Genomic DNA, 9,309 nt, shown 5'->3' with positions numbered 1-9,309 from the left:
AGCATTTAGGCCGTTCACATTGAGTGTGATTATTGAAAGATATGAATTTATTGTCATCCTGTTGCCTGTGAAGACCCTGTTCTCATAGATTGTCCCTGTAAATTTCTGTTCTATATCACTCTTGGGGTCTTTTTCCTTTTATAGAATCCCCCTTAATATTTCTTGCAGGGCCGGCTTAGTGGTCACATATTCTTTCAGTTTCTGCCAGTCTTAGAAGCTCACATCTCTCCATCCATTCTAAATGACAGCCTTGCTGGAGAAAGTATTCTTGGCTGCATGCTCTTCTCATTTAGTACCCTGAATATGTCTTGCCAGGCCTTTCTGGCTTGCCAGGTTTCTGTGGATAGATCTGACGTTATTCTGATGTTCCTCCCTCTGTACGTAAGGAATCTCTTCTCGCAACTGCCCTTAAGATGGTTTCCTTGGTTCTAAGTTTTGCGAGTTTTACTATTACATGCCGGGGTGTTGGCCTGTTTTCCTTGATCTTGGGAGGGGTCCTCTCTGCCTCTAGGACACGAATGTTTGCTTCATTCCCCAGATTAGGGAAGTTCTCAGCTACGATTTGCTCAAATATATCTTCTAGTCCTCTCTCTCTCTCTCCACCCCCTCTGGGATTCCAATAATTCTGACATTGGAACGTTTCCTGGTGTCACTTATTTCTCTGATTCTATTTTCATGGATTCTGAGTTGTTTTTCCCTGGCCTCCTCTTTTCCCTTTTTATCTATTACGTTGTCTTCCATGTCACTAATTTGTTCTTCTGCCTCACTTACCCTAGCTGTTAGATTATCTAGATTAGATTAGATCTCATTGATAGCATTTTTAAGTTCTGCCAATTCACTTTCATTTCTGGCCTTAGAGACTCTATGTTGCCATTAATTGATTTCTCCATTGTAGCTATTGTCTTCACAATTGCTAGCCTGAATTCCATCTCCGATATCTTGGTTATATCTGCATCCATTTGTAAATCTGCTGCATAAGTCATAATCTCTGAGTTTTTCCTATTTTGGGGGTTCCTCCTCCTAATTCTGTTGAGGGGTGGCTGAGGGAATGTATAGAGTCCAAATTATTGACCACGACCCAAACAAGATGCACCTGTTTTCTAGGGACCTTAGGGTTGCTGGCCTCTTGTTTTCCCAGCCTGTCTTCTGGGGGAGTGGCCTGCTGCACTGTTACTTGGGCAACCCTGTTTGAGCAGAGTTGCCCTGCCCCCTGTGGCAGGGGATGGGCTCAGGGAAAATTGGTTTTTTGGGGCTTTTGTTCTCTGGTGGCTTTCCCTGGTGGCTTTCCACATCTTTTCGGAGAGTCAGAGCAGAAGATTCCTCTCTGCCTCAGAGCAGAGAGATCGCAATCTCTTCTTCAGTGAGCTCTCCAGGCCACACTCTCTCCGTTTTTGTCTGTGCTGCTATAAACTGCAGTCCAGGTTTGTGCGCCCCTCAGCAGCGCTCCCAGTCCTTGCATCCAGGTCAGGCTCGTCTCTGCCCTTTGTGCTTCTAGAACTGCCAGCCACCCCCAGGTCACCCGTGCACTCCAGCTTCTGTCCTGGGGGCTGCCCTAAAGTCCTTTCCCCACCACTACCAATCTGCGAGTCTGTGCCCCGTCCCCAGTGCAAGAGGTTATCGCTCACCGGTGGTGTAGGATCCCCATGGCCAGGCTCCCTCCCCCTGCCATTTATCCTCCGATATCTGCCCGCAGAATCACGGCTCCCCACTTCGTGCCTCGAAACCAACCGCCTGCGATATTCTGTTTGTAGAGATCCAGATCTATCTTCTTACATCTCAGGCTGATTTTGTGGGTGTTCAGAGTGGTCTGGTAGATATCCAGCTCAATTCCGGGGACCGGTTGGAATAGGGTCCCCTACTCCTCCTCCATCTTTTCTCATTTGCATTTTTGACTCCTTTCACTTAGCTTACTATTTTCAAGGTTCATCCATTTTATTTTTATTTGCTTATGTATTTTTTATGTATTTACTTATGTACTTAGTAATTTATTTATATAAGTATATATGTATGAATGTATGTATGTATTTTACACCTTGCAGGCAATTTTTAAAAGTGGAGTTTGAGGATGGTGGTTCTTTGGCGCCACCTTGTGACTACAGCCTGAACTACTGCTTGAACCCTAAGGAATAGGAAAATGGGAGGGATGGTCTCTGACACAAACCTACCACGCAGAACTTGCTGGAGTTCAAAATACAAAGTGGGGAATTCCTTGACCAAACCATATTGGTGGGCCCTCTCTGGACCCTACTAATAAGTGGAATCAAACAATATGTGGTTTTTCCATTTTTGACACCTTTCACTTAGCTTACTATGTTCAAGGTACACCCACTGAATTGTTATTTATTTACTTATGTATTTATTTATATATTCATGTATCTATGTATGTATTTTACACCTTGCAGGCAATTTTTGAGAGTGGAGTTTGATGATGGTGGTTCTTTGGCGCCACCTTGTGACAAGAGCCTGAAGTGCTGCTTGAACACAAAGGAACAGGAAAATGGGAGAGATGGTCTCTGACACAAACCCAGACAGCAGACAGCAGTTTCTCAGGTTAAAATGGAAAGTGGGGAATTCCTTGACTAAACCATACTGGAGGGCTCTTTCTGGACACTACATATAAATAAATAATTTTATAGACAAATATAGACATAGTTGTGGTCTTTTGCATTTTTGACTCCTTTCAATTATCATACTATTTTCGAGGTTCATTCACTGTATTTTTATTGATTGATTGATTCATTTATTTAAATAATAATTTACTTATTGATTTACTTATTTATTTATATATTATACTCCTTGCAGACTGTTTCTGAAAGTGGAGTTTGATGATGGTTCTTTGGCGCCAAATTGTGGAGAAAGCCTGAACTGCTGCTTGAACCTTAAGGAAGAGGAAAATGGGAGGGATGGTCTGTGACACAAACCCACCACACAGAACTTGCTGGAGTTTCCATTTTGAAATGGAAAGTGCAGAATTCCTTGACTAAACCATATTGGGGCGCTCTCCCTGGACGCTACATATAAGTCTAATCATACAATATCTAAGTCTAATCATACAATATCTGGTCTTTTGCATTTTTGACTCCTTTCGCTTAGCTTACTATTTTCAAGGTTTATCCATTTTATTTTTTATTTATTTACTTATGTATTTCTCTATGTATTTATGTATGTATGTATGAATGTATGTATATATTTTAACCTTGGAGGCAATTCTTGAGAGTGGAGTTTGACGATGGTGGTTCTTTGCGCCACCTTGTGGCAAAAGCCTTAACTGCTGCTAAAACACTACAGAACAGGAAAATGGAAGGGATGGTCTGTACACAAACCCGCCAGACAGATCTTTCTCAGGTTAAAGTGGAAAGTGTGGAATTTCTTGACTAAAGCATATTGGAGGGCTCATTCTAGACATGGCATATAAATGGAATCATTTTTCTAGGCAAATATAGACATATTTGAAGTCAGTTGCCTTTTTGTCTCCTTTCACTTAGCTTAATATTTTCAAAGTTCATCCATGTTATTTATTTATTTAGGTAGTTAGTTAGTTAGTTACTATCTTGCTTATTTACCTATCTATCTATCTATGTATATGTATATATGTATGTATGTATTTTACCCTTTACAGAAAACTCTTTGGGAGTGGAATTGATGATGGTGGTTTTTTGGCGCCACCTTGTGGCAAAGCCTGAACTCCTGCTTGAACACTAAGGAACAGGAAAATATGAGGGATGGTCTGTGACACAAACCAACGAGGCAGATTTTCTGGAGGTCAAAATGGAAAGTGGGTAATTCCTTGACTAAACCATATTGGTGGGCTCTCTGGAAACTACATATAAATGGAGTCATTTTTATAGACAAATATAGACATATTTGTGGTCTGTTGCATTTTTTACTTCTTTCACTTAGTCTAATATTTTTTAGGTTCATTCAGTTTATTTATTTATTTTGTTAGTTACTTACTTTCTTGCTTTTCATTTACTTACTTATTTACTGATGCATGCATGCATGTATGTATGTATGTCTGTATTTTACACCTTGCAGAAAATACTTGAGAGTGGTGTTTGATCAAGGTGGTTCTTTAGTGCCACCTTGTGGCAAGACCCTGCAGTGCTAATTGAACACTAAGGAACAGGAATATGGGAGGGATGGTCTGTGACACAAAACCACCAAACAGAACTTTCTCAGGTTAAAATGGAAAGTGTGGAATTCCTTGACTAAAGCATATTGGAGGAATCTTTCTGGACACGACATATAAATGGAATCATTTTTATAGACAAATGTAGACATATTTGTGGTCTTTTGCATTTTTGACTCCTTTCAACTAGCTTACTATTTTCAAGGTTCATCCACTGTATTTTTATTGCTTGATTCATTTATTTACATAATAATTTACTTATTGATTTACTTAATTATTTATATATTATACTCCTTGCAGACTGTTTTTGAAAGTGGAGTTTGATGATGGTGGTTCTTTGGCACCAAATTGTGACGAAAGCCTGAACTGCTGCTTGAACCCTAAGGAAGAAGAAAATGGGAGGGATGGTCTGTGACACAAACCCACCACACTGAACTTGCTGGACAAAATGGAAACAGAGGAATTCCTTGTGTAAGCCATATTGTTGAGCTCTCTCTGGATGCTACATATAAGTGGAATCATACAATATCTGGTCTTTCGCACTTTTGCATCCTTTCACTTAGCTGAATATTTCAAGGTTCATCCATTGTGTTTTTATTTATTTACTTACGTATTTATTTATTTATGTATATGTATGTATGTATGCATGTATTTTCCACCTTGCAGGCAATTCTTGAGAGTGGAGTTTGAGGATGGTGGTTCCTCGGCGCCACCTTGTGGCAAAAGCCTCAACTGCTGCTTGAATGCTAATGAATAGGAAAATGGGAGGGATGGTCTGTGATGCAAACCCAGCAGACAGAACTTTCTCAGGTTAAAATGGAAAGTGGGGATCCTTGACTAAACATATCGGAAGGCTCTTTCTGGACACAACATAAAAATTGAATCATTTTTATAGACTAATATACACATATTTGTGGTAGTTTGTATTTTGACTCATTTCGCTTAGCTTACTATTTTCAAGTTTCATCCATTGTATTTTGATTGATTGATTGATTCATTCGTTCGTTCATTCATTCATTAATGTACATACTAATTTACTTATTAATTTATTATTTATTTGCTTATTTATTTATATATTATACACCTTGCAGATAATTCTTGAAAGTAGAGTTTGATGATGTGGTTCATTGGCGCCACTTTGTGGCTAAAGCCAGAAATGCTGCTGGAACCCTAAGGAACAGGAAAATGGGAGGGATGGTCTATGACACCAACCCACCACACAGAACTTTGTGGGGTCAAAATGGAAAGTGGGGAAATCCTTGACTAAACCATATTGGTGGGCTCTCTATGGACACTACCCATAAATGGAATCATTTTTAGAGACAAATATAGACATATTTATGATCTGTTGCATTTTTGACACCTTTCACTTAGCCTAATATTTTCAACATAAAACCAGTTTATTTAGTTAGTTAGTTAGAGAGTTACTTACTTTCGAGGTTTCTTACTTACTTATTTAATGATTCAATTATTTATTTATTTATTTATTTATTTATTTATTTATTTATTTATTATCTTACACCTTGCAGAAAATACTTGAGAGTGAGATTGATGATGGTGGTTCTTTGGCACCACATTGTGGCAAAGGCCTGAACTGCTGGTTGAACACTAATGAATAGGAAAATGGGATGGATGGTCTGTGACACAAACCCACCAGACAGAACTTTCTCAGGTTAAAATGGAAAGTGGGGATCCTTGACTACACATATTGGAAGGCTCTTTCTGGACACGACATATAAACTGAATCATTTTTATAGACAAATAAAGACATATTTGTGGTCTTTTGTATTTTGACTCCTTTCACTTAGCTTATTATTTTCAAGGTTCATCCATTGTATTTTTATTGATTTATTGATTGAATCATTCATTCATTCATTCATTCACATACTAATTTACTTATTTACTTATTTATTTATATATTATACGCCTTGCTGACAGTTGTTTAGGATGGTGGTTCTTTGGCGCCACCTTGTGGTAAAGTCGGAACTACTGCTTGAACACTAAGAAAATGGTAGGGGTGGTCTGTGACACAAACACACTGGACAGAACTTTCTCAGGTTAAAATGGAAAGTGGGGAATTCCTTGACTAAAGCATATTGGAGGGCTCATTCTATACATGGAATATAAACGGAATCATTTTTACAGACAAATATACCATATTCGTGGTCTTTTGCTTTGTTGATACAATTCACTTAGATTACTATTTTTTGGCTCATCCATTCTGCTTTTATTGATTAATTAATTGATTGTTTCATTCTTTCATTCATTCATTTACTTACAAATTTACTTTTTGAATACTTATTTATTTACTTATTTATTTATGTATTATACAGCTTGCAAAATTCTTGGAAGTGAAGTATGATTATGGTGGTTCCTTGGCACCACCTTGTGGCTACAGTCTGAACTGCAACTTGAATCCTGAGTAACAGCAAAATGAGAGGGATGGTCTGTGACACAAACCCACCAGACAGAACTTTCTCATGTTAAAATGCAAAGTGGGGAATTCCTTGACTAAACCATATTCGTGTGCTCTCTCTGGACACTACATGTAAGTGGAATCATACAATATCTGGTCTTTTGCATTTTTTACTCCTATTAGCTGAATACTTTCAAGGTTCATCCATTTAATTCAATAATTTATTTATTTATCTTACGTCTTTATTTATATATATTACACCTTGCAAAAAATACTTGAGAGTGGTTTGATGATGGTGGTTCTTTGGCGCCACCTTGCGGCAAGATACTGCACAGCTGCTTGAACACTAAAGAACAGGAAAATGGGAGGGATGGTCTGTGACACAAACCCACCACACAGAACTTCCTGGAAGTCATACTGGAATGTGGTCAATCCCTTGACTAAACTATATTGTTGCGTTCTCTCTGGACACTACACATAAATGGAATCATTTTTAGAGACAAATATAGACTTATTTATGACCTGTTGCATTTTTGACTCCTTTCACTTAGCCTAATACTTTCAAGGTTCAACCAGTTTATTTAGTTAGTTACTTATTTTCTAGCTTTCCTAGTTGCTTACTTATTTGCCAATTCATTCCTTCATTCATTCATTTATGTATGTATGTATGTATTTTACACCTTGCAAACAATAGTTGGGAATGGAGTTTGATGATAGTGGTTCTTTGGCGCCACCTTGTGGCAAAAGTCTAAACTGCTGCTTGAACACTAAGGAACAGGAAAATGGAAGGGATGGTCTGTGACACAAACCCACCACATTAAACTTTCTGGAGTTCGAAATGGAAAGTGTGGAATTCCTTGACTAAACCCTATTGGTGGGCTTTCTCTGATACTGCATATAATTGGAATCATTTTTATAGAAAAATATACACATATTTGCAGTCTATTGCGTTTTTGACTCATTTCACTTAGCCTACTATTTTCCACGTTCATCCAATGTATTTTTATTTACTTACTTATGTATTTATGTACTTATTTATGTAGTTATGTATCTATGTATTTTACACTTTGCAGGCAATTCTTGAGTGTGTTTAATGATGGTGAATTTTTGGCGCTACCTTGAGGCAAAAGCTTAAACTACTGCTTGAGCGCTAAGGAACAGGAAATGGGAGGAATGGCCTGTGACACAACCCCACCACACAAAACTTTGTGGAGATCAAAATGGAAAGTGGGGAATTCATTGACTAAACCATATTGGTGGGCTCTCTCTGGACACTACATATAAGTGGAATCATACAATATGTAGACTTTTGCATTTTTTCTCCTTTCACTTAGCTGAATATTTTCAAGGTTCAACCATATCATTTATTTATTTATTTATTTATTTATTTATTTATTTATTTATTTAATGTCTTGCAGAAAATAGTTGAGAATGGAGTTTGATGATGGTGGTTCTTTGGCGCCACCTTGTGGCAAAACTCTGAACTGCTGCTTGCACACTAAGGAACTGGAAAATGGGAGGGATGGGCTGTGACACAACCCCACCACATAAAACTTTCTGCAGTTTGAAATGGAAAGTGGGGAATTCCTTGACTAATCCCTATTGGTGGGCTTTCTCTGGATACTGCATATAATTGGAATCATTTTTATAGACAAATATAGACATATTTGTGGTCTTTTGCATTTTGACTCCTTTCACTCAACTTACTATTTTCAAAGTTCATCCATTGTATTTTTATTGATTTACTTATGTATTTATGTATTTATGTATGTATGTATGTATGTATTTTACACTGTGCCGGCAATTCTTGAGAGTGGAGTTTGATGATGGTGGTTCTTTGGCGCCACCTTGTGGCAAAAACCTGAACTTCTGCTTGCAAACAAAGGAACGGGAAAATGGGAGGGATGATCTGTGACACAACCCCACCACACAGAACTTTGTGAAGGTCAAAATGGAAAGTTGGGAATTCCATATTGGTGGGATCTCTCTGGACAGTACATATAAGTGGAATCATACAATATGTGGTGTTTTGCATTTTTGTCTCCTTTCACTTAGCTGAATATTTTCAAGGTACATTGATTTTATTTATTCATTTATTTATTTATTTATTTTGTACTTATTTATTTATATATTATACAGCATGCAAAAAATACTTGAGTGGAGTTTGATGATGTTGGGTCTCTTGCGCCACCTTGTGGCAAAAGCCTGAACTGCTGCTTGAACACTAAGGAACAGGAAAATGGGAGGGATGGTCTGTGACACAAACCCACCACATAAATCTTTCTGGAGTTCAAAATGGAAAGTGGGGAATTCCATGACTAAAGCATATTGGAGGGCTCATTCTAGACATGGCGTATAAATGGAATGATTTTTATATACAAATACAGACATATTGTGCTCTTTTGCATTTTTAACTCCTTTTACGTCACTTCCTTTTTAAGGTTCATCCATTATACATTTATTTATTGAATGATTGTTTCATTCATTCATTCACTTCCATGCTTATTTACTTATTAATATACTTATTAATTTACTTATTTATTTATATATTATACAACTTGCAGAATTCTTGAAAGTGGAGTTTTATGATGGTGGTTCTTTGTTGCCACCTTGTGGCTACAGTCTGAACTGCTGCTTGAATCCTAAGTAACATCAAAATGGGAGGGATGGTCTGTGACACAAACCCACCAAAGAGAACTTTCTCAGGTTAAAATGGAAAGTGGGGAATTCCTTGACTAAACCATATTCGTGTGCTTTCTCTGGA

At 37.8% G+C, this 9,309-nt stretch overlaps 1 long non-coding RNA gene across 3 annotated transcripts in view; it reads left to right on the top strand.

Annotated features, from left to right (window-relative positions):
* The window catches only part of LOC115942060 (uncharacterized), an 88,280-nt gene extending 79,297 nt beyond the window's left edge, over positions 1 to 8,983 (top strand). For all 3 annotated transcript variants that reach the window (XR_014141240.1, XR_014141241.1, XR_004076713.2), the window contains 5 exons: positions 2,403 to 2,550; positions 2,803 to 3,775; positions 4,430 to 4,600; positions 6,463 to 6,677; positions 7,619 to 8,983. This is a non-coding gene — a long non-coding RNA (uncharacterized LOC115942060). The remainder of the gene's footprint in view (positions 1 to 2,402; positions 2,551 to 2,802; positions 3,776 to 4,429; positions 4,601 to 6,462; positions 6,678 to 7,618) is intronic.
* Positions 8,984 to 9,309: the final 326 nt, after the last annotated feature.

The sequence above is a fragment of the Leptonychotes weddellii genome, chromosome X (assembly GCF_054177405.1).
Source record: "Leptonychotes weddellii isolate Sample4059 chromosome X, ASM5417740v2, whole genome shotgun sequence".
NCBI lineage: Eukaryota > Metazoa > Chordata > Mammalia > Carnivora > Phocidae > Leptonychotes > Leptonychotes weddellii.
The sequence above is the reverse complement of the archived record's forward strand: the minus strand, read 5'-3'. Positions and strand labels throughout refer to the sequence as shown.